This window comes from Colius striatus, chromosome 3, assembly GCF_028858725.1.
Source record: "Colius striatus isolate bColStr4 chromosome 3, bColStr4.1.hap1, whole genome shotgun sequence".
Taxonomy (NCBI): domain Eukaryota; kingdom Metazoa; phylum Chordata; class Aves; order Coliiformes; family Coliidae; genus Colius; species Colius striatus.
The window spans coordinates 57,910,561-57,935,915 of record NC_084761.1 but is presented as its reverse complement, the minus strand read 5'-3'; positions in this window follow the sequence as shown (position 1 = coordinate 57,935,915).

Genomic DNA, 25,355 nt, shown 5'->3' with positions numbered 1-25,355 from the left:
GGGTAAATACTGCTGGTTTTTTCCTTTACATTATCTTTTAATTAAATATATGACATTTACCCAGGAATCATTCAGTTATACATGATGACTTGAAATCTCTTCCTCTTTTCTCTGGTTCCCTCGCCACCTCCAGAAGCATCTAACAACACAAAAACTTCTGTATCTTGTCTCCAAATAATCCAAGAGCCTCTATCACGTTCTAACATGTACGACAGCCAGAAATGATCTGGTAGAAGACTAAATAGAATTGTTGACATATTATGCACACACTCTTCTGCATAAAGGTTCAGTTATCATCAGTTACTTATAGAAGATAGCAAAGAGAAAAAGCCAGCTTTGCCACTGAAAGAGTATGAAAAAAACCAACCACAGGATCATATCAGACAGCAGAACAGTGAAATATCAGCACATTACAGGAACAGTTCCTGGTATTAGAAGGACCTATGCTGCTTTTGCTAGTATGTCAGCTCTGCCTGTGTTTCCAGAAATGCTTGTCATTAAAAAACACAAAATGTTTCAATTTTCAAATAAATCAGGAATAAGAATTTCCTTCTCAAAGAGGGAACAACCATTAAAAAAACAAAAACAAAAGACAAAAAATTATACTAAACAACAAAGCCTATGAAACTAATATCCAAGTCAAAAGGGTAGAACAAACTGCATAAGCGTAATGAGTGTTCTATTTTTTCATTTTGGAATTCTGTATTTTCACTTCCAGTCCCGATTCACTGGTGTGCATGTAACATGAAATTCAGTTCAATTTCATTTGTACAGTTATTGAAAGACTTACAGACTTCAGATAAAATCTAAATTAATTTAATGTTAGAAATATTCGTGTCTTAAGAACTTTTAAAAATAGAGAACACATTAGTTTTCACAAGTGATATCATTGCTATAGCATTTTTATAGCTAATTGTTGTTTGGGAGGTATATTAAATGTTCAGCTGTATTTAACTGGCTATTTTCGAGCTTATGAATAGTTATTTAGAAGTTTAATTAATTTAACTGAAAGTTATTTAGAAATTTAATCTAATATGTAATCGCATTACATATAACATTTTTCCTTCCTGAAGGTAACCTTTCCCACTCATCAGTGTACCCTCAAGACTGAAGATTTGTAAGAAAAAGATGTTTTACTGGCTTAAAACACAGTTAATAACCATGTATGGGTAAATTATGATTGTAGACCTTCATCATCAGTGCTGTGTATTAGATACTACTAGATCATGGACTAAAAGAGGAACTTTCTAATTTCAGGCACTTAAAATAGAGAGCTAGGACCATAATGAGATGGAACAGTACATGTGATTTATCTTTCAAATAGATCAGCCTAAAGCATATGTAGGTTCACTGATTCAGTTGGAGCCACTTCTTCCTAGATTTACAGTACTGTATTGAAATAAGAATTGTGAGTCAAATATTGCTTTTTACACGCTTGAGAGGGCTTTTTCTTTTTTAAGTAAAAAGAAGTAGTAAATAAAAGATAAAATCATATTAAACACTACGCAGTATTATCTTATTGCTCCATGAAAGCATGGAAAAATAAGTTGTAAAAAAGAGTAAACAAAGTCAGAATAGAATAGCTTATAGCAAGATGGTAGACATAGCCAGTAACTCTCCATATTGGAAAGTGCTACACAGTATGTCTTTTCAGTACTTAATTTCCAAACCTTATGATAAATATTCTTGTATAGAATATGATTCCATAACTATTTATTAATCAAAACCTTTAGGATCAAATCATTAGCTTAAATTCTCTTGTGAATGGAGAAAGACAGGACTATTTGCTCTGCAAATCATTGTTATTTCCCTATCTATCGTCTAGTTTCTAGATGGAAAATAAATTGCTTTGAATGTAGCCTGCCTCTGTGTTTTGAGTGGACCAATTCAGAGTGATTTACTGACTTAACTATTTGCTTGTTCTGTTTGGCTAAACTTAATGTTTGTTTGCCTTGGTGAAAAATTCCACATGCTTTCCCTTCAGACGTTTGGGAATTATAATCTACTCACCAGGTATTCCAAGACCCATCTCAAAATGAATTTTCCAGTTGTGCAGTTGTGCATCCAATAATAGTATTTGTTGTTTAACATAGGCAGCCTCTGCTCTGAAAATCCATTTTGAGTTGTGCTAATGACCATTCAGCTGCAGAAAGAAATATGGCATAGAGAAATGCTGGAATTGATTGGACTGTGGGATATCAGTACAACTTGCATAACAATAAAACAAAATGTTCAGCTAGTAATAGGAATTAAAATCTAACCTATATCCCCCACAACTTTGGAGGGAAAATCTGAGAGCGTACGTTCTCACTACGTGACAATATCCTGAAGGGTGTTTTAATTTTCTCAGAATATTCTAATTCTCTCCAAAGTACTGCTATTTCTTTAAGCAGCTGTCCCATTTTTTATCTTAAGAGTTCATTTATGCAGAAACATTTTCACCTCTCTCTCCAATGTTGTAGACAAGACTACCTCCTTTGATGTTGAGCACATTCTGGACATTTCATTAGGTACTTCAAATGCTCAGCATGCAATAAACTTTTTCAAGGAGCCCATTGCAGAGGGAAAAATATTGATTAAACTTCTATTTATTTCTTTTTGAATTCTGAATAATGCATTCCCTTTCTTTTGCACTTGTATTTTATAGATTTACTTTTGCTAATAAGTAATATTTTTAGACTGATGAAGTCCCCACTTTGTCATAGTAGTTCTTGTGACTGTTTGGAGCCCTTTCAGTTGGTCTTGTGGCGGTGGTTGTTTTTTTTTGTCATTTTAATAGAGTTTCTATAATTTAAATAACTGAAATAAGTTTTAACTCTGGTTTGTCTGGCCTTTCTGTTTCTGTGTTGATATAGGGTCCTAGAATAATTAGTGTTGTGGCTTTCACAAGCTTAGGTAAGTCCCTTCTATTATGTATAAATATGCAGTACATGTATACATGGAGTACCAGAAGACAGGTAACTTACAAAATAGTACAGGTGAAATTAATGCTACATAAACATTTCCCTTGGAACTGACTCTATTAATTTTACAAATACCTTTTACAGGAATGCCAAGTAGTAGCTAGAGAAGATTGAATGCAGTAGAGAAGACTGTTGTTTAGACATTGATTTTTTTTTTTTCACATTTTTTTAAGAAAAAATTAAGACTTATTAACATAAGATTATTTTTTGGTAAAAATAGTTTAAAAGATATATTGAAAACCAAAACTGTTTTGCTTTTCACAAGTACAGTTTTAAAAATTATAGGATTTACAAAGTATACTAAATGCAGGGGTTGCTTGACAACTTTAACCTATTGTAAGATTACTGAAAAATTGCAGGAATTAAATAACAAAATACTAAATAAATGTTTTGAATGTAACTTATGGAATCAGCTGAACAAACTGCCTTGAATGAATATCCTTTAACTGGCAGTTAATCAGTTTCCAAATGATGTCTGCTGAAGTCACAAAGAAAAGCTGTGACCTAAATAGAAGACACGATGTGTAGGCAGTGGACAGAGAACTGAAACTCATGACTTAGTTTCACTTGGTCTACCTGTACAAGAAAGGATGCCATGTTGCCCACTGTCAGCTCCTGCCTGTATAAAACTTCAAACAAAAGGACAGAGAAGGAAATTAAATACTGCAGCTAATAAGAAAATATGGCATAATAGAATATATTAGAAATAGGAGCCTTATGCCAGGGTTAATACACATTTGGAGATTTATATCATCTTTATATAAAGGATTTTTCATTTTAAAACATAGAATATAAAGAAACTAAAGAAACAAGCAAATAAAATATACCATTCTGATAGTTTGTGGATGAATTATCCATCAGTATATGCCCAGTAATTGCAGAAACATGCAATTCATTTTTCCAGTACTAAATAGGGTAATGAACTGGTCTTTCCAGAAAAAAAATAGTAAGGCCAAAAATGACTGTTACGCTGAAAGCATCCTTTTGTAATAACTTATTCAGTCAGAAATTAAACTACCTTAGTAATAGGATTTAGATTACTGCTACTCTCCTACAAACTGTCTTTCAAAATATCATTGTATATTAATTCCATACCGCTGTAGCATCCCTCTATCAATTCTAATAAAACAACATTATGTGCTTTCAAACCTCCATCTTAATTGCATGTATGTGGAAAATTGCTGAAGGGGAAAAGAGATATATGTGATTTTTCAAACTAACTGATAGTTCCAATGAAAAGGTGGTTGTTACCATGGAAATAAATTCTGAGTTTTCCAGCCATTGTATTTATACACATGTACTTACTGTGTGCATAAACATCCCATAAGAAGTGGAACAACAAAAAAACTTCAAAGAGTGTAACTGACCTAGCAGTGTTAGTGAAATGTTCTTTAATCAGGTTGAATGAATGGCCAAACTATATAATTACATTTTCCAGTTATTACCGTATATTGTGTTTGTGTTTGCCACTGTGTGAATAAGAAAACATATACCTGATTCTCAACCATAAAGTAGACATTATATAGTTCTACCAAATGTGATAAAACTTTTTCTGAAACAGATACATGAATGCTAGAGTAAAAAAGATTATGAATTATAAATTGTTATGGTGTTATGAATAAAAGAAAAACATCAGCTTTTATAGTGTGAGATCTCACTGATTTTATGCTTTTTTAAAGTCTATTTTGAAAGGTGTCATGGTTTTGCAGGAGCAGCTTTTGCTTGGTAATGGGGAAGATGTTGCAGTAAAGACCTGCTAAAGAGTTTTTGGACTCACTACAGGGTTCAGACCCACCTCTGGCCCGGCTGGGCCAATCTGGTGCCTCTGCAATCACTATTTAGGGATGGAAATTTGAAGCGCTTGGGAGGAGGTGTAAGAGTGGTACAAGATGGAGGCGACCATGCAGACCTCACAGTCAAAGAGGAAGGAAGGTGGAGTGACAGACCAGAGACCCCTCTGCAAGCCGTGGTGAGAATACAGGCTGTACCCCTGCAACCCATACAGTGCAATGGCAGGACTGAGAGCCACCAGCAGCTTTGTGTGAGTGTACCCGGACAGGCAGGAGACTGTGTGAGGTGGCCATGGTGCAGGCCTGCATGCTGCAGAGCAGACCCACACGAGAGGCAGAAAGGAGCTGCAACTTTTGTCGGAGCAGCTCGTGCAGGGCTGCCGTGTGCGTGAGGTACCCCACGGAGGTGCAGGGAGGACTGGTGCAGAGCCTGCCTGCCCTGAGGAGAGGCAAACGGCAGAAACCATCAGGAATAGCCCGACTGAAACCCCCACTCCCTGCGCCCCTGGGCCGTTCAGGGGAAAAGTAGGTAGACACCACCCGGATCAGGACTCTGAGCCTGGGAGAAAAAGGGGAGGGGTGGGGAGAAGGTGTTCTTAAAGGGCTGGTTGGACTCTTCATCATTGTACCACTCTGTGTTGTTTTATGTTGGTTATGTTGGTTATATTGGGGTTTTATGGTAATGCTTTAGTTGGTGTTACATTAAATTATTTTCTGTTTTCTTCCCCAAACCCAGTAGCCTGGTCTGTTTTGTCCTGGACCTTAAGCTCTCCCTGCCCTTTGGCAATCTTCAGGTCTTTGGTACTGGAGGCTAATAGTGGTCTTTTGTTTCCTGATGGGACTAAACCACGACAAAGGGAAAAGCATGCAACAAAGATTTTAGTAGCATTGCTGTTATCTAGCAAACCTCAGCACGTTTTTAACAAAATTGCATTGTTTGTATGTATGTCTTTGACTTCACAGTGAGTTATAAATTTGAAACATCTAAATCTGTACTTTGGCTACTGGACAGATTTACATATTGTTAATATAGATGTCACAGCATGTTCTGAAATATGAAATACTGATACTGAAGGAGGAAATGTAACCAAACTATGGAAACAAGCTGGTTAACCATGTTTATACTAGCTTTAAGCAGTTTCCACTGTACAAAAAACACAGATTATGCAAATTGTCATTAAATTTAAAGTTGTTGTAGAGTGTAATGCTGTTTCAATCTCTCTCACCATTTAACTAAGTAATATTTTTTTCCTATTACCATAAGAAAAATAATCAGATGTCTTACTTGCCTACAACTTTCAGACTTTCCTTCTTTAATCTCTGCTCTGTTATCTGTTAAAGAAGGTAACTGACAGTCCCCTCGCCTTACTGATGACTTCATTATCTCAAGCAATGACATGCATGGTACTGTCTATGAAAGAAAGATCACTTCCCCTTAATTAGATGGTAGAATTGAAATCCCTTCATTTTAAACTGAGAGTTTCTCACAGGAAGGAAAAATTAAGCAAGCCAATAGCAAAGAGAATGATGAAAGATGTAATGATGAGTAATCATTAAAACAAAATGGTGTAGCCTGTCTCAAAGTGACATAATTTTGCAAGGTATCTTTTTCCTCTCTTTTTACAATCTGGATGTGGCACACTGTACTTGAGAGTTAGAAGCAAGGAACTGCTGAAGGTCAAGTCCTTGGTTGTTGAAAATGGGCTTTCAGGAAGACTAATGGGAAGAAGGCTAAATGCTCTTGCAGTAGAGGAGTGATGTAGAGCTTTATACTAACATGTGCTAATAAACCTGATACTAACTTATCGCAATAGTATAAAGCTTATTTTTCAGACAGGACAAAATTCACACAAGCTGTAAAAGGTCACGCTTATCTCCTCACACAATACCTCCGGGGGCCCTCCAACTTCCTTGAGGGAAGAAACCGGTTCTGCGAGGGGTCAAGCGATATCTGAAGATCAGGGGTGAGAAAGCCTCAGGACTTACCAGCCTTCATCTCCCAAGGCCCCAAAGACCATCACCAGCCATCACCGGGAGACATCACGCAAATGAAAGGAAGAAAAGACCTAATTTACATGCGAAATCGGGGACAGGTTGTGTCTTTGTCTAGGCGGATAATGCCATCATATGATTTTGTAACTTTGTAACAAATATAAGTCAAGCAAGTTGCCGAGTCGGGTGCGCATGTTTGTGGTGGAGCGATCCCTCGTGTGCCCGGCGCCCAATAAACATACCTTCTTTATAACTCTTTGGGTTATAGAGTTTGATTCCGCAAGTCAGGAGCACCTCTGGAGATTTGCTGCTTTTCCCTTCTAGGTCAATTTTGGAAGAACTAGTTCTTTTTCACAGAGTTTAATAATATTTCTCGAAAAGTCCTTATTTCACATACGTTGTCTTCAAGAGAGCTGACTGAGTGTCGTGGTTTAGGCCCATCAGGGAACAAAGACCACGATTAGCCTCGAGTACCAAAGAGGCTGAGAATTACTCAAGGGCAGGGAGAGCTTAATTGCCGCTTAAGGTTCAGGACAAAACAGACCAGGCCACTCGGTTTGGGGAAGAAAACAGAGAAACAATTTAATGCAACATCAACTAAAACATACCCCCCAAAACCCAAAACATAACCAAAATGAAACAACACAGAGTAATACATCAATGAAGAGTCCAACCAGCCTTTTTAAGAACACCGTCTTGCCACCCCTCCCCTCTTCCCGGGCTCAGAGCCCTGATCCGGGTGTTTTTACCCTGTCCCCCCTGAACGGTTCGGGGGGGCAGGCAGTGGGGGTTTCAGTTAGTCTGTTCCCGATGGCTTCTGCCGTTTGTCCCTCCTCAGGACGGGTGAACTCCACACCAGTCCTCCCTGCAAGTCCGTGGGGTAACTCACACGCATGGCAGCCCTGCACGGGCTGCTCCGACGCGCACTTATTCCAAAGGCTGCAGCTCCTCTCTGCCTCTCGTGTGGGGCTGCTCTGCGACGTGCAGGCTCTCCAGCACGGCCTGGGCCATGGCCGTCTCCCCACACAGTCCCTCGCCCGTCCGGGCTCACTCACATGGAGCTGCTGGTAACTCTCGGTCCTGCCATGGATCTCCATAGGTTGCAGGGGCACAGCTTGCATTCTCGCCACGGCTTGCAGAAGGGTCTCTGGTCTATTGCTTCTCCTTCCTTCTTCCTTCTCTGGCTGAAGGGTCCGCGTAGTCGCCTCCATCTTGTATCACTCTTACACCTCCTGCCTCGCATTCCGAATTCCCGTCCCCTAAATAGTGATGGCAGAGGCGCCAGATTGGCCCAGCCGGGCCGGAGGTGAGTGTGAACCCAGGAGCCGGGGGAGAGTCCGCAAACTCTTTACCGGGTCTTCACTGCAACCCGCTCCCCCTGTTACTAAGCCAAAAGCTGCTCCTTGCTAAACCAGAACACTGAGATAAAGTCCTATTGCTCACAAACTTCTGTGCTTGGCATAGTTTTGTTGATGTACTTTCACAAGGAATGTTCACAAAGTTCAATCAATGAAGACTACATTAGGTGGGACACTGAAGGGATTAGAGGAACAGGCAGGAGTATGTATAAGACAACTCCTCTGGGAGACAAGAAGCAACTTAGTACTGCTGATTTTTTTCTTCCACTCTCCAGAAGTTGCTTGAGACCAATAGGTGTGGATAAAAGGTCAAGAGGCCAACACCATGCTGTGCCTCAGTGAAAAACCCAGTTCCACTCAATCTCACTGCATGAAGTGGCTTTCTAAAGATAAACTCAATCTGTTGTGGACTGTTTCAAGTAGCTGTATTGTGTTCAGGGGGGATGGGGTTTGTTATTTATGTACTTAATACTGCATCCAGAATATGCCGAAGCTAAATTTAGCATTGCCCATTTGACCTCTTGGGTTGGGGTTGTTTGGTGTTTAGGATTAAAAATAGATACTTTAAAACAGTACTGTCTTGTAGAATCAGAGTCACTTTTACAGACAATTTAGTGGAGTTTCTTGAAATTGTTATTTATGTCTCCAAATGCAAAATCTAGAATATGTAGCAAAACCAAATTGTGCACTTGTAGTATACGTTTTGCATTTTTTAAATGCTTTGAAGGAAAAGCTCTTAAGGACCATTCAAACTTTTTGAATGTTTTTTGACAATCTTAGAGACTCCATAGCATGCTATTCTTGATGGAAAAAATGGGCCGGGGGAAGGACACATTGCTTCTTTTTGCACTGTGACACTGTCCAATGGCACTTGGGAAAAGCATGCCCCAATAGTAAGGTCATCGAATAGTTAGTTGAAAGAGGTATGACTGTAGTGTAAGGAAATCAATAGATGAGTAGGATTCTTTCTGCCAATAAGATACATTTTTTAAAGTCTCATATAGGAAATGTTTTAGATTGCTATTTCACATTTAAGCAAAATCTATGTTTTACTAACTGCTTCTTGTGACAAGAAGTACATATTTTTTTTTTTTTAAACAAACTAACCACACATTCAGTACAACAGAACATAGTATATACAGGCTTGATATTATCTCTGTCTAAATTTATTTCCTTCAGCCAAGGAAGGAAATCAAATGGGAATCTCAAAAAATCTCCCAGGTTCTAAAAATTGTTTTTACAACCACATCTACACTGGAGAATTCTGCCAGTAGACAGGTAACAACAGCATATGCTGGTCTAGATGCTATATTTGATTTCTCTTCTTAATAATGTCCTTAAGGAATTCTATCAGCAGACGGGTGGATGCTCCTGTGCTTCCCACATAGCTTGTAGAAGAGTACTTGGAGAATTCAGGGCACTCAAATTCAAGGAGTCAAAGTTTCTTTTCTTGTAATGATCTTATGCCATATCATCTAGGCCTGCCTTTCTACCCTTGAATCCCATAGTCCTCCAAGGCTGCTCTTTGTTATCACTCTTCTCTCAAACGTAGATTCTGTGCAGCCTAGAGTGTTTCCTTCTGTTTTTTGGGGTTTTTTTTTAATTCATAATTTCTGTAACATTTCATTTGTTAAAACTATGTGTTACCTTGAAAATGTGAAAACTGAAGGTAATGAAAATACACTATTGTTTTGGGATCTATGAGACGCTTGCCAACTACATTCCACACCCCGTGAAATGGTGCTTCTAAGTTTCTGAAAAGTAGCTTGTTTGTATTATGATAGAAACACAATATAACTAACTGTGTATGCACAAAACTTCAGGTAGTGAGCCTGCCTCATCTGAGGCTCTCAGCATGGAAACACTAAAATAGGAGAGCTACTTTAAAGTATAAAGCAGACATGCAGCTCCCTACTGATATATGCCAGCAAGCAAGTGGTTGACAACAGAGATGATAGTTATGCAGATGGGGATACTGAATCTTACAGAAAGGTGATTCCAAACAATTCAGAAAACAAAAGAAGAGATAACATGTCCCAAGATACCAGAACTGCATTGATCAATAGCTTTAATACATCATTCCCTAATGCTCTTTGTGTGTAGAAAGTATCTTTGGGAGTAGTAGTGAATCACTTTGAGATTTCTCTGATAGTAATACTGTTGGTATGGAATACATCTGCTGCTCCCCAATTCTGGAATATGAAACTGTTTAAAAAGAATTGAAAATGTTAAGTTGAAAGGATAAACACAAAGCAAGAAAGAAGTTGAAAGCAAGCTGCTCCTTCAACAGATTGGAAAAAAAAGCCTTTCATTTGGTGTGCTTGGCTGAAGATGACTTTAAAGAATGCCTTAGAGTGCCAGGAATCCATTATACATTGTGATGCAGCTTTAGCAAAGTAAAAAATGGGTATTTATTGTAATCGTTTGCTGTAGTTTGCTCAAGTACATATACTAAATGATCTACAAAAGCACATTTTAAATTAGGGCTCTGATACAGTGTATTATTAGATCTACATTAGAACATTTAAACAAAATATGAACGACAACATTAAAAGCTTAAAAGGAAGTAATAATTATATTTCAGATTTTTAAATAGTATGAGCTTTCTGCTTAACCTTTTACTATATCTGAACTTTAGCATTGTTTTCTAAGCAGCAGAAGTAGTGATATAACTGTTGGCTTCGCTTGAGTGGATGGCTTTGCTGCTTTGAAATATACTTCCTAGGCAACTCAGTGTAAACATTTCCACAGGTGTGGAGGTTTTGTGGGTACTTTTGCAGCATTTGTATTTGCTGCCTGAAAATGAAGGTCTATCCTCTTGCATTTCTGGTTATATCTGTGGGCTGGGCTGTTTTCTTCAGGAAGCATTTCTTTTGATCTGGCCTCCTTTGCTATGTCAGAACTATGATTTGTACATGAATTTTCCTTTTGGTAGACTGAAAGTGGATTTATGATGAACAATGAATTTGCTTTTGCCTAAATCTTCTGCCCAAAATATTATCCTTAGGTAGTAGTAGTAAATATGTTCTGCCATTTTGCATGAAAATGTCAACAACGTCTATAGAAGAGGCGGCTTTTCCCTTTCCAAATAACATGGTTTACTGTGCACACATATATAGATCAATTAATTTGTGACAGGCTTAGGCTTTGAAAAATTGTCAGGTTTCCTTGGTATCCATGGAACAAATGCAGATGCTTTTCAAGCACACTAAGAAGAAGATAAGCTGCTCATGTCACAGTACTTTAATTCCAGCTTCTGTTGCCTTCTAAGGAAGCATGAATTTGCAAGTAAGGCTATGGGACTTGGATGTCTAATCCAGTGTTAGTGCAATGCATAGCACTACTTGCCTTCATGCTGCAGTGATGTAGGGGGGAAATTACATGTTGAGAGGAAATATACGTGATTCTAAAGACAGATCTAATCAAATAACTTATACTGACATTAAAATGCTAGTTGCACAAGGAATCATAAGGGTGCATGGCTCTTACTGATGTCCTTGCATTAGCTTCTCAAAGAACAGTAGTCCTAAAACACATATGCAATCACACTGGGGTGCCAGAAATGCTTAGGATAACTGTAAAGGCATGATTTCTAGTATCTGCAAACAAAGTTTCCAGGATCAAGAAATATAATAGGTATAACTAATGACAATGTAAGGAATGAACAGAAACATTCCTGTTGTCAAGTAAAAGATATTTTATCTAAATAAGCAATTAAAAAAGGAAATAAAATATTTTAGCTTCCAAAAAAACAAACAAAGAATGGACAATTTATTGCTAGGACAACGTGCAAGCAGAACTAAACCAGCTTGCATCTCTAAACCACTTCTTGATTGACGTTCAAAAAAATAAATATGATTTCCAATAATCACTAGGGGGCACTCCTCTCCTAAATACATAAAGGATAAGGCACAAACTGTACATTCCTAGAAATAGGTTTTCTCAGTGAGATGTTAAGAACGTGCACATGGCTCTATTTGAAGAGTTTTCTACTTTTACAGAAGTAAATGCTAAAAAGTAAGAATATGTTGGTAATTAATCTTTTATCATTTTCTTGAATTTGTGAATCTTTTACTAAATTAAATTTATAAATGAGTTAGAAACATTGGTTTCTGTATTACAAAGGTGACTGACTGTGTCCCGAGGAACTCGTATGTTTAACATATTTGTTTTGATTTATGTCAGTTAATGAAGATTATTATTAAGTATGTTTTCCGTGCTTAGAACTTAAAGATACTTTCATAAGACCATCCTGTTCTTAATTTTAATTGCCAGCTTGTAATCATTAATGTTAGTTAATATTTCCCTATTAATTATCCACGTACTTTTGAAGAAACGTATATTTTAATACTGTTGGACTTAAAGGAGCAAAAGGTGGCCTAGGATCAAAGGCAATCAGATTAAAACATGATTTCAAGTCTTTAGTGATCAGTGCAGATTTCTGGCATACATAATGAGACCTGGTATATATATTGATCAATGCAGTCTATTCATTTAATATTCTATGTTAAAGATATGATTTGCTTCTGTCATTCTAATTCTATGTACCATTTTCAGAACAATTTCTGAGAGGAGGCATCAGAATGAAAATTTCATATGCACAAATTCTATGCCATTGTCTAAAACTGTCTGTGTCATATCTATCAAAATATTACCTATCACCACAGCTTCTGTTTTGGTCTGAGAACTAATGTCTATTCAAAAATGGTGCAGCTATTTTTCATACTACTGAGATATTTTAAACATCAACCTGTAACTCAGAAAGCTCTGTCATTCACTCTCTACTCATTTTCAAGCTTCTCTTGGTGCATGATACCCTCTCTCTTCCAGGAGCACTTTAAATGAAAACGTAATTGTTTATTCTGAGTCTTTCATGTAGTTGTAAGGACTTGGTTACCCCGGCATTATGACTGACATGAGGTCAGAAACATAAAAATTCATACAGGCATGACTAAAAGGATAAAAAGTCTTCTATCACATGGCTGCAACCATTCCTATTCTGTAATTCTCAATCTCTGAGACACCCTGCCAGGTGATTCTTTGATGGAGTTCTGATAAGCATGAGTCTAGATACTATGCAGTATTCTGGAAAAACTGGGACATCGATTTCTTAGAATTTGTCTGGATTTGTATACTTTAATGAGTGGAAGGTAAGTCCTCCTTCAAAGGTGTTGATAGCTTTGAGTTTCGAGTCTCAAAGATGCTCACAGTTATCAAATCCTATGTTCTTGACTCTCCCTTTTGCTATTATGTCTACGAATCAGAGTGGCATGTGACAATTAAATTCCTCTATAGATTCCAGAGCTGCACTTGTGCAATTCAGTAAAAAAATCCTGTAAGAACCAGCCTTCTTTCTCACTTATATTTCAATGATAACTTGGTATTTGGAGAGACTGTGTTGGGTAAAAGGAGTTTCTTTGAAACACAAGCATTCTCCTTGAGATGTATGCTGGAGCATGGAAGAAGCACTCTAGGTTACTGATTTTAAACTGTGATATAGGGAAGTTCATAGAATCATAGAATGGTAGGGGTTGGAAGGGACCTTTAGAGATCCAACCCCCCTGCAGAAGCAGAGTCACCTAGATCAGGTCAAACAGGAACATGTCCAGGCAGGTCTGGAAGACCTCCAAGGAAGGAGACTCCACTGTTCCACTGCTCTGACACCCTCACGGTGAAATAGTTTTTTCTTAGGTTTAAGTGGAACTTTTTGTGTTCCAGCTTGATCCCATTACCCCTTGTCCTGTTGCTAGTTACTATAGAAAAAAGGGATGTCCCAACCTCCTGACACCCACCATTTAGATATTTATAAATGTTAATAAGCTCACCCCTCAATCTCCTCCAGACTAAACAGCCCCAGCTCCTGCAGTCTTTCCTTGTATGAAAGATGTTCTATACCCTTGATCATCTTGGTGGCCCTGCACTGGACTCTCTCCAGTACTTCCCTGTCCCTCCTGAGCTGAGGAGCCCAGAACTGGACACAGGACTCCAGATGAGGCCTCAGCAGGGCAGAGTAGAGGGGGAGAAGAACCTCCTTTGACCTGCTGGCTACACTCTTCTTGATGCATCTCAGGATGCCATTGGCCTTCTTGGCCACGAGGGCACATTGCTGGCTCATGGTTAGTTTATTATCAATCAGGACTCCCAGGTCTCTCTGCAGAGCTGCTCTTCAGCAGTTCGACCCCCAGCCTGTACTGGTGCAGGGGATTGTTCCTTCCCAGATGCAGGACTCTGCACTTGTCCTTGTTGAACCTCATGAGTTTCCTCTCTGCCCAACTCTCAAGCCGGTCGAGATCCCGCTGAATGGCAGCACAGCCTTCTGGGGAATCAGCCAGTCCTCCCAGTTTGGTGCAAGTTATGTGACTTGCACAATGTTTGAAGCAAAGAATGGGGAATGTGGTCAGTCTCTCACAGATGGGCTGTGCCGCTTCTGTCTTCTCAGATGAGGACAACTGCTGGCGTTCTTCCCCTGCTCCAACAGGGGGTTCCTCCCCTGGGACACAGTCCTTAATAAACTTCTCTGGTGTGGGTTGCTCCCAATAGCTGTGGCTTCTGCTGATACATGGTCCCTCACTCGGGACAAGGCCTCTTCTGGGCATAAGTTTAATAAGCTGCTTTGTCATGGGTTCCTCCCCACAGTTACAGCTATGGATATTGGGTCCCTTTCTCGGGACACGGCCTGCTCCGGCCATAGTTTTAAAGAAGAAAATCACTGCCCCTGGCTCGGGGTCTGCAGTGAAGTGGCTGGGTCCCACAGGACACAGCCTCCTCCGGCCATAGTCACTGTCCCTGGCTCGAGGCCTTTAATGAAGTGAATCACTGCCCCTGGTCCAGGGCCAGCTTTAGCAACATGAGTCTCTGCCCCTGATACGGGCTCATTATCAAAATGAAAATAAATCTCAGCTTCACCAGCTCTCTCTGTAGAATGCAGGGGAGTCTCTGCTCCAGCACACCTCCTCCTCTCTTTCATCACTGACCTTGGGGTCCGCATGGCTGTTTCTCTCACTGTTCCTACTCCTTGCACCACCATCAGCCAGAAGAAGAAGAAGAGGCAGAATAAGGAAGAAGAAGATGGAGGAAGAAACCTCCTCTTCTGGCTTCTTCTTAAAAAGTGATTGTTGAGGCGTTTAATTGGCTCAGCCCCAGAAGTGAGTCTGGCTCAGAGCTGGGGAGAGTTGCGAGCAACTTCTTACAGGAGCCATCTTTACAGCCCCTTCCCCCTTACCAGAAAAGACTGTCATGTCAAACCATGACAAATTGGATTACCAGTTAACTACTATACCATGGAACTGGAACTGGAGCTACTTAAGTAAATTTTCTCTGTGTGGTTTGTTGGTTTTTTTGTCTTTTTTTTTCTTTGGAACTTTGTCTATGAATTTTGATGTATGAAAGGTGCTTAAAAAATTAAGAAGTAACAAAAATTATTGTATAGCAAAATACTCATTTAATTTCTAGATGTCCTGATTAAGACAAACTGCGAACTGTAAAACACTACTGCCAATTCATAATCACTAGCTCAGTTTAGAGAGATTTGGATGGGCATCACAATAACTTCTAAGCTCGTACCAATCTACTCTAAATAGATTCATCAATCCCAGTAATCTGGAAGGACAACTTTACTCTATACCAGTGTTGTTTGTGTTATGTTCCTGTTCCACATCAATTTTTCTTTTCTGAAACAGACCACTGTTGTGGTTTAGCCCCAGCCAGCAACTAAGCACCAACTCTCCTCAGCTGATATACTGGGCATGATGTCCTCTGGTATGGAATATATCTTTGGCTAGTTTGGGTCTGATGCCCTGGCCATGCTTTCACTCAGGTCCTTGAGCGCCTGCTTTCTGACAGTCTGAGAAACTGAGAAACCCTTAACTTTAGCACTAATTAGGAACAACCAAACATCAGTGTGTTATCAACGTTATTCTTATACTAAATCTGAAACACAGCTCTGTACCAGCTACTAGGAAGAAAATTAACTCTATCAGAGCCAAAATCAGGACAATCACATACAGCATTATTTATTAAAACTACAGCCAACTGTATTTTTCTTTCAAGTGAAGAAGGTGAGAGGATGAAGGCGAGAAGAAAAAGATGGAAAAGAATAAGCAAAAAAGAAACTAGGTATTTCTATTCCAAAAGTCATAGAGAAGGAAAGAAATTAGAAATTAATTTGAAAGCAAGTAACAGAAAGATAAGAAAAGTATAGGTGGTTTTAACGAATGAAATTTCTGCAAACAGGGTGTGTGAAACAATGTGTCATTGAAAGGTTTTTTTGTGCAGCAAACTTTATATTTTAAAATTGGATAGAAATGCACAGCATCTCTTCTGAGTTGAATCCTAAAAATCCTACCTTATTTTTTGCAAGATTTATGATTAATGTAATTTACTTTTAAATTATACAGAAAGTTTAATGATTACAGCACAAGTTGATTAAAAAAAGAAAAAAAAGTTTCAAAGGCCTAGCCTGCATATCAAGGTTATTTATAAAGAAATTGCACATAATTGTGCAGCCTCCTCTTGCTTCCAACCAATTTGATAACAAGGCAAGACATACAACATGTATAATAGCGCCTGCAGCCCCCAAATAAATTAATCTAAGAGGCATAAATAGGTACTCTTGTCAAACTACATGTTTGATTAGAAATGGACTTGGCCCCAACGGAATATGTGGTTTTGAAGAAGAAAAATATGCCAGTAAAGTAAAAGAGCCATGTAGGATGTTGACAGGGTTCTTTAAATTCTTGAATGTCTCACTTAACAATAACTCTAGCCTATGCATAATGTGGGAAGCATTTAATAACAAATAAAATTCTAACATTAAGACATTTTTCATTTTTTTCAACATCCTGACTAGATATAGTTTATGATCAGACTGTAAAAGTAAGATTCCTCTTCTCTTGTTGTAGTAAACATTCCTTTAATGCTTACACTTTACTCCAAAATCTAACATGATAACTAAACAAAATAATTTGCTAATTAATTATGATTGTATCATTAAATCTTCATACCGACATTCCCCAATTCCCAGTGACTTTCATAGCAAAACTCTTGAATATGCACAGTCCTTCAGATTTATATCAAGGTAAAGCTAGGAATTTTAGGTGGATGACACACTCTAAAAGCCGCATCACTTTACCTAGCTAATTTCATAGGTTAATTCATTAGCCTACAGTTAGTCAGTCAAAGTATTGCAGGGCAATCTGTCATCACTGTAAGATATAGGATACTTGTGGGGGAAGGCCTTTGTCCAGTGGCTGATAGAAGAAAAAAGTAAGATAGTTCTTATGTTTGATCAGCTCAGCTTTTGTTTTTGTGAAGACTGGTTCCCTTAATTAGTTATGCTATCTGAATTTGGAAAGACTGACATCTTTCAGAAACATGAAATTAGGCCAAATTAGTAACCATTAGTACTCAGTAGGTACCTGTCTTTGCCCTCCAAAAACATATGCCTAGTTTGTTTTATTTCTCACACAAAACATTTTGATAAAGAATAATTTGTTTCATAAATACCTTTATTATGAAAATTTTTAGACATTATTAGAATTCTTTGATTTTTGTGAAATTCTCTCTAACAGTCTTGATAATATGACAATGTATACCTTAGAAGTGTGTCACAATACATATATGTAAGAAGATATAGCTTGATAGATAGCAATTTAATAACTAAATATGTTATATCATATCCAGTGCATTAGATGAAATGTCTTAAACATTTCAGAAGAAAGCATCTATTTCTCAATAAATGAGATTTCAAAAAAACTAACAAATGAACTGATATGAAGCAGAATATTGCTGTAGTTGATAAATTTGATTAAAATTTGATTTAATTTTTTGAGAAAACTTAACTATTTTTATTAGTATTTTGGTAAAATAAAAAACCTAAACTCAGTTTTGCACAAAAAAAGAGCAAGCAGAGCCATGTAGGATGTTGAAAAAAAATTTAAAATGTCTTAATGTTAGAATTTTATTTATTGTTAAGTGCTTCCCACATTATGCATAGGCTAGAGCTATTGTTAAGAGAGACATTCAAGAATTTTAAGAACCCTGTCTCTTCAAAATAAGATGTAAAAGAAGACAATAGCTTGTGGTCAGGGAGAGTAAATATTAGAAAGGAGATTAATTAGCATGCCAAAAGAACTTTACTAAGATGGGAAGGCTACAATAGAGATGAAAATCTCCAGCTGTGCAGAACTACCAGGAAGAAGGAAAAAGTGGTAAATGAAGAATGAAATAGGACCCCCATCTGTTTAATCAACCACAATGATCAGAATAATTCATGGATTTTTTAACTGTATGATGAAGAGACATTTCTTAAGAGATGCTGGTAGGGAAAAACAGGAAACAGAGAGAAAACAAAAATCTCCACACATTTTCTGCAGATATGCAGCATGTGTATTTCTCATGTTGTTTTCATTCTTATTCAAAAGAATGAAGATCTAACCTACATAGAAACTATCTGGATTGGAATTTGTAAAAAAAATAGTTTTGTTACATACTTCATCCTCTACCTTTGTCTGCACCAGAAGCACTTTTTCAGCGAAGTTATACAAGTGCATTTGCAAAATGATCCTTATAGCCTACTTCAGACACGAAAACCCAAAATGAAATAAGGTCACCCAGCACCAATATACACATCATAGTATCATCCACAGCACTTTTTTGTTGAGCATAACTTATGCTCAAATTTCTGACCAATAAATATGTGCTAATAGGAAACTTTCTGTGGGTCAAAGTAGAAATAGATAACTCTCTTACCTTATCCTTATTTGTCATTTTTGTCTGAGGATGAAAATTATGTGGAAGACGTTCTCCAGTCATACACTTTGGAAAACAGAAACTATAGGAGACATGCAATAGAGAACTGCTGATCTACTTAAAACCTTGGATAGGAAATTACAGGAAATTGTGAAGTGAGAAGTGAACAGTTTTTCTCCTCTTAGGATCTGAAGGAACAAAATCACATAGCTGAACAAAAACATTATATAGATTGTAATACATACACTCCCAAAGTTCAGTCAAAAAATATTAATTTCCAAAGTATGTCTTAAATGACCAGTAACAGAATAGAGTCAAGGGAATACAGTGGCAGTTGAGTCCACTCTGCTGATAAGGGAAGCTGAACTCACAAATGTTCTTATCTTATTAATAAGATAGAAATTTAGAGAACTGAAAGCTCACAAAAGGGTACCCATGACCTATCCAACTTCTGAATTGCTTCTAATGAGACTTTATAGTGTGAGATTGTTAAAGCAGGTCACTGTCCAACACATACAGCTCTACCAGCTCCTTAAATGGAGTCGAGTCTGAAAATCCACTGGAAGCTGCATATTTCTGTATCAGGCACACAAAAAATAGCTAGAGATGCCTAAAGTAAGAAGGCATTTTTTCAAAGAGACTGTGAATTACACATGAAAGTTTTAACAGGCATTGCTTTAGCATGACTTCAGTTAAAAGGTCCATCCATCTTAATGACGTTTTGACTATTTTGTTAACAGAATATCTACTGCGCAAAATGCGTGTTTTGAAAGGGTGTGTCTGGGACAAAAGCACAGGGAGATATTTGGCCTTTTCTGGAAGCTGTGATGTGTGCCAGATGAACCTCCTGTGCAGGAAAAGATTCTGATTTTATTTATGCAACTACTGAGAACAGTCTGATGAGAACTTTTCATTTTATAATGAATAAACTGCATCTAAAAGATTTGACACGCAGACATAGAAGATTGTCCTTGGCATCAAGACACTACACATTGTGTTCTAAATTTTAACATACTATTAAAATTGTTCACTGGACATGGAAGAGGGTTTTGAATTTTTGTACATTATGAAATACAAACTTTCACTGCATGCTTTCTAAGACATAGAACCTTAACTTTGACAATGACAATAACTGAAAATATTCACTAATCAAAGTGAAAAACAAAGATTTCCCATCTAGACAAAGGGATTTTGGTTTTTCTTATAGGCTAGGTCAAACAGGAGCTGCTGAGCTTGGTGTAGAAATTAAAGCTTGTATTATATCAAAAGTCAGATCCTTCTGTGTTTAAAAGCTTTGGATGAAGAACTCAAACTCTGTGAAGTTCTTCTGTTTTTGAAGGCTTGGGTTCAAGGACTTATCTATGTGAACTCCTGTTGCATCTGCTGTGGTTGCTGGGTCCATGTAGAACAGCAGAGAGATTAGATGTCAGGTGAAGATGTCATATCAGGAAGATGTTATCTTTTTCAATTCTAAGCTTGTTAGCACTCTCTGCAGACTTCCGCAGATCTGTCTTTCTGTCTTGAGATGGTCTTCTGTCTCTGATCTTGGACAAGTCCATTCATCAAAGCCTTACTCTGAAGATGGATGGATATGGATGCTGATCACCTGAACTCCCACGCTTTCCGGGTCTTTGTGATTTCTTGTTTTTTGACAGTAATTGTGTCAACAGAGATTCACAGATATTTAGCAATCTAATCATATTTATGAAGAATAAGAAATATAAACTCTTTGAAGCATGTACCCCCAGAAAAAAAAAAAAAAAGGATTAAATTGCAATAATAGCAGAAGACTAGGAAAAGTTATAGAAGGTTAAATATATTAAATCTTGAAGTCTGCAGCTGCCTGATGTGGAAGATGAAAGTCAAGATTATGAAGTTTAAGACAGAGGTACCAAAAGCCAAGGGAAAGCTGAGATGCAGCTAGCAAATGACATCAAGGTTAATGACAAATCATTATAAATATAGTATGCATTAGTATAAAGAGACTAAAAGAAACGGAAGTGCACCATTGTGGAGGAAGAATGTAGTAAGCAGGGAAATTGCAGAAATGATCGGTTAAAAACTATGTACCAAATGTCAATGTAATGTAGGAAGTTAGCTCAGCTGTCACTGGAATTATGAGAAAAAAGAAAGGGCTTAGATATGTCCTTGTATATAACAACTGTAACAACTCCATTTTGTAAATTTTGTAAAAATCTGACTGTTTAAATCAGCTTATGAACTCTGCTCATGAATATTTACAAAATTGTTTGAAAGAATTTCAGAATTGTTTGCAGTTGTTTTTGAGAAACTGTACAGAACAAATAGGGTATCAGATGACTGTAAAAATACATTATTTTTTTTTTCAAAAGGACCTTCAAAAGAGTGGGTAGAAAAAAGGTAAGAAAATTAAACTCCTGTTGTCCTATTCTTAATTTCTAGAAAATACAGAGGCAGGGACAGTTAATTCAGTACATCATTTCTAAGTTTCTGCAAGATACCAAAAAAAAAAGAGATCAATTTACAATACCAAATCAATCATAGTTAAGTCAATGTTACAATATGTTTATCATTCATATCATCTCCCGGGAAGGCATAGACAAGGTATAGTCCTCAGCTTTCACTGATGATGAAAAAAATACAAGATCAATTTGAAAAGATCCTACAGATATAAACGTGTCAGTAGCTCTCAAAACCGTGTGTAAGACTAAGAACCCACCTCCTCTCCCCCATCCTATCCTCCAGGAAGGAAATATAGGGAAAGGTTACAATAGTTTACAATATAGAAGAGACCAATGAACAGAGGAAGACAGTAATTTGTTCTTCATGCTTTTGGTGAACAGATTTACCATAAGAAGTTATAAACTTAAATTGCAACAAAGAAAACTTGTTTTGGGTATTGGAAATCTCCTCTGAACTTAGACTAGAAAACATCACTGACAAAGATTAGTGTGGTGTTTCTGCCACTGACAGAGACTCCAGAAATGATGACCCTTTGGTCTAAAAATAGATTTAGAGCAACATCTGCCTCACGTGACAAGGTAAATCTTGTCAAAAATCTGTGACCTGATCTAGGTGAACCTGCTTCTGCAGGGGGGTTGGACTAGATGATCTCTGGAGGTCCCTTCCAACCCCTACCATTCTATGATTCTATGAAATCTAGTTTTGAATGTGGGCAATGGGAGACAGATAGGTCTTCCTTGGGATTCCCTCCACCATGATTTTTTAATATTTATTTTAACTGCAAGGGCTGTGTTATTATATTTCAGTAAACTTAACACCATACTTAGTGCCTTAAATTAACACATTTTTCATTTGCAGGAATTGGGTAGAGCACTTCTTAGACATGGTGTTCAGGGCATAAATTTCTTTGTAATTCCTGTTAATTTCTCGGCATGTCTCTCTGTTTCATCATTAACCTATATATACAAATTTTTCTTCCAATATATCTCCTTGAGTGTCTATTATGTCATTCCAACATCGTTTCACGTAACAGAGATGTGTATACAAAATACATAGTTACACATATACTCCATCATTTTTCATCTCTCCATACTTCTTCTTATGCAACATCCATATTGTTTACGACAATCTTGTAACCTTCTACAAGTATATTACCAGCTACACCACCTGTGCTTTCTCCCTGTAGGCTTCCTCACCCTATTAGAGCTAAAGCAACCAGAATAGTCATAATTTTAAACTAGTAAGTCTTAATATTTGAAAAATCTATATGACTGAAAACTTCGAAAATATATTTTAAAATTGATGACAGACTTTTTAAATTAAAAGCAGCAACGCTTCTTAACTGGACAATGACAAAAAGAGCTATTAGTCAGAGTTTCTAAACTCTCAGTTTAAAATTATGTACCTGTTACCATTACTATTACTCACTTATCGCTACTGCAGTACTGGATTCCTTGTCACATCTTAAAGATGCTATTGTTAGGCACATCAGGATGTAAAAACATAGATACAATTTCTGTGAGAAATGCATGTACATTACAAATAAAGAAAAGAATAATTTTCAAGATACATAAATTTAATCTTTAAAGAGCAATGAAATTATTAAGGCAAAAAAGGAAAACTTCTTAGTTTTGTATCTTCAAACTGCCATTTCAATCAAGTATCATTTTTTGTGTGCTTGAATAAATGGAATTACCAACTTGTGTAAGGTCCTTGATCAGAATGAGGCTCTTAAACCAATTATGTGGAGATCAGAGTGCTTAAAATTATAAGGAATACATTTAGAATTATTAAAGGCTTCAAAAAGCTTAGTTCAGGCAAAATTACATATAATTGATCCTTTAGTATGTGTTCTCAGTAGAAACTGCAGTCATAGGTATGGAAGATCACTTTTTAGACAAATCATGACACTTTTTAGACAAAACTTTTGTAAAACCCAAACCATACTAGAGCTCCCTTTTCTGCAGATTGTTCCTGAATGCAAATCCCAGCCACTTTTATTCCCCCTGACTAAGTATGGAAAGATGTACTGTAAGTTAAAAGTACTGAATAATATTATCTGGATGAAATTGTGAAGCACAGATGAAACAAGACCAAAATAGATTTCTTTGATTGATAGGTAAGTGAAACCACAAATTCAGCGATTTGGGATGCTTTCAGAAAAGTATGATTCTTCTTTAACAAAAAAAAAAAAAAACCACATCAGCTTTACAGACAAATTTCTTCTTTGCCAAAGGACAAAGTGATTTGTAGGAAATTAACATTAAGATTGACAAATACAAACTGGATTGTTGGAGAATGACTGTATAAAGGACTGATTCTGTAATCTGCCCTGAGAATAGTATGACTGTTTCATTGAATCTGAATTTAGCCTCTGTGCAGTCCCTCGATCCCTTTGCTTTGAATGTTACATTTCATTTATTATGGAATACAATATCATTCTGGATAGGTAGCATTTTTCAGAGCCAGGCACATAAATCCTAATCTGGAAATCATCTTCTGTATCTGTCAGACTGGTGACAAGATTCTCATTGATTTTAGTGGTACAGGTTTAGGAACAAAATGGCATGCATTATGTAGTGTAAGATGCAAGTTAGTGTATTTAATTCATACTTTACTATCGGTCTGTAGATACAGTTTATGACCAAACTCAAAACTTGCTAAGATTGGTCAATCTCATATTCGCTTCTCTTTTTGTATAAAGTGGCATTTTTCTTCTTATCAGATCTGAGAATCTCTTGATGGACTTGGCCCTAGTTTCAAGTTTGAAAGTAACTGATTTTTTTTTCCAGGGAAAATACTTTCAGATACTACACTACTTGACATACTTAGCAACCTTGTAGTGGATTAGAATTGGCTAACAGCCACACTTCCAGCCAGGTGCTCACAGCTCCACACCCTGCCCCATAGGATGGGGGAGAAAATAGGAAGAAATATAAGATTGATAATATTTTATTACCAAGTAAAATCTGACATACGCTAAAATACTTCTCTCCCCTCTTTCCCAGGCTGAACTTCATTTCAGATTCTTCTCCCTGACTATCACGGGGTGGGGTGTGTGGGGGGGTCAGTATGTAATGGTTTCTCTCCACTGTTCCTTCCTTCTAACACTTTCCCTCTGCTCTGGCATGGTTTCTCCGTGTGTGGCAGTTCTTCAGGAAAATGCGCTTCACTGTGGGCTTGCCACAGTTCTTTTGGGTCTTCCAGAGGATGTAGTCCTTTGCCATAGAGCATCTCCACCAACTCCTACTCCTCTTTCTCCTCTCTCTCTGGCCTTGGCATTCCCTGTTGTCTCCTACTCTTTTTGTTCCCACCTTCTTTCCACACAACATTTTCTGTCCTCAGCTATGCTTTTGCAGAGACATCACAGCTTCGCTGATGGGCTCAACTGTGGTCCACAGCGCCTCCGATGCAGAGCTGGAAGGAACCATACCCGTATCTCTTCCCTTAAAGCTCCCCCCTGCAGTCTCTGTCCGCCTCCCACTATCAAAACCTTGCAACACGCAGCAAATAGAAACCTAAAAAGCAGAATGTTACTCAAGTCTAGGGAATAAAGCTCATGTTACAAAATTAGATGAATTAGGTCATCAGGATGTCAGACGGCATTCAAAATTAGATACAGTCAGCTATGCTGGAAAGGTAATTGAACTATTTATGCACCTTGCTCACTTCTAAATTAATTTTAACTAATTTGTGAAAGAAGCCAGATGTCACGGAAGGCTTTGAGTTAAGATACAGCTGCAGTTTAAAAGACCAAACGCCACAAAGAGTTGAAAGTGTGTATGGTTCTTGCAGAAGGGATTAACACAGCTGGCACTCCAATACCATCACGTACCTAACCGAGCATTCAGAGGCAACAGGAGAGCTGGTATGTCTCCTTTCCTCTAAGGCATTGGAAGTTTTCTCTTAAAATTACTGGGAATTTCTAAAACTTATATCCGCCTAGGGATGTTCATGGACCTATCTTGGGATATGAGGTGCCAACACTGCTGTAGAAAAGTTCCAACAGCTTCCTCACTCTCCCCTCCACCGCAGAGGTGCCGGCGACACCGCAGGGGGCC